This window comes from Mus caroli, chromosome 16, assembly GCF_900094665.2.
Source record: "Mus caroli chromosome 16, CAROLI_EIJ_v1.1, whole genome shotgun sequence".
Taxonomy (NCBI): Eukaryota; Metazoa; Chordata; class Mammalia; order Rodentia; family Muridae; genus Mus; species Mus caroli.
In genome coordinates, this window is record NC_034585.1 from 7,070,789 (window position 1) to 7,072,051 (window position 1,263).

General features: G+C 48.3%; 1 protein-coding gene across 3 annotated transcripts in view; it reads left to right on the forward strand.

Moving 5' to 3' along the window:
* Positions 1–1,263, forward strand: part of Ciita (class II major histocompatibility complex transactivator) — a 46,764-nt gene that overhangs the window by 40,912 nt on the left and 4,589 nt on the right. The gene's annotated exons all lie outside the window — the stretch shown is intronic.

The window sequence follows — 1,263 nt, forward strand, 5'->3', positions numbered from 1 at the left end:
GGGAGGGAGGGAGGGAGGGAGGGAGGGAGGGAGGGAGGAAGGAAGGGGTTCTTTGGGTCACAGTGTGAGGTACAGCCCATGATGGTGGGAGGGCACGTGGCAGGAATGTGAAGGCGACCGGTCCCATTGCGTCTGCAGCAGAGAAGCAGAGAGTACTGAGGACTGTGCTCATCCTGCTTTTCCCTTTTACATTTTAAAAAAATACTGTGTGTGTATGTGTGTGTGTGCATGTGTGTGTGTGTGTGCACATGTGTGTGTGCATGTGTGTGTGCATGTGTATGTATGTGTGTGTGCACGTGTGTATATGTATGTGTGTGTGCACACGCATGTGTATGTGTGTGTGAGCGCGCGCGTGTGTGTGCATGTATGTGTATGTGTGTGCATGTGTGTGTATGTGTGTGCGCATGTGTGTATGTGTGTGTGTGTGTGTTGTCTGCATATACACTTATATGGCAAACACACACACGATACCTGCAGTGACCAGATGACGATAGTAGGTCTTACTGGACTTAAATGGCTTACTGCTATTTCATAATATTGAATACATTCATTCCAACTACAAAGTCCCCAGAGTTTCCAGGTTTTCTTCTTCCTGTGGCCAACACAACTCACCTTCTGTGGTAGCTCATTTGGCCCTGAGCAGTTTCTGTGTCACACTGTGAGACCTGGCTGATGCATAGCCCACAGCATAAACCAAGAGTCTACCTGTGTGACCCCCCTCCTACCAGTTCTACAAATGAGCAGCATTGTGGGTAGGAAATAGACTGGATAGGAAGAGGCACGTCTTTGAACCTGGGAAGCTGTTCCCCTTATAATCTCCATGCTTTGGGCTGAGAAAGACCCCTCTCCCCCTCCCCCTCCCCCTCCTTTTCCTTCTCTCCCCTCCCCCCAGTCTTTCCCCTCTTTACCCCTTCTCTTTCTTTCCTCTCTTCTCTCCCTTCTCTTTCTTTCCTCTCTTCTCTCCCTTTCCCACCCCCTCTCTCTTTCCCTCTCCTTTTCCCCTCTCCCTTCCTTCTCTCTCCCTTCCTTCATGTGTGTGTGTGTGTGTGTGTGTGTGTGTGTGTGTGTGTGTGTTACTGACTATGAAGCCCAGAGCTGTTTCATATATACTGGACAAGCATTCTACTACCAAGCTATAACCCCAGCCTTCTTAACTTTCTGTTTTTGAGGGGCTGTGGAGATGGCTCCGCAGTTAAGAACACTGGTTGCTCTTGCAGAGAACTTGAATTCCATTTCTTTCTTTTTTTTTTTTTTTAAAGATTT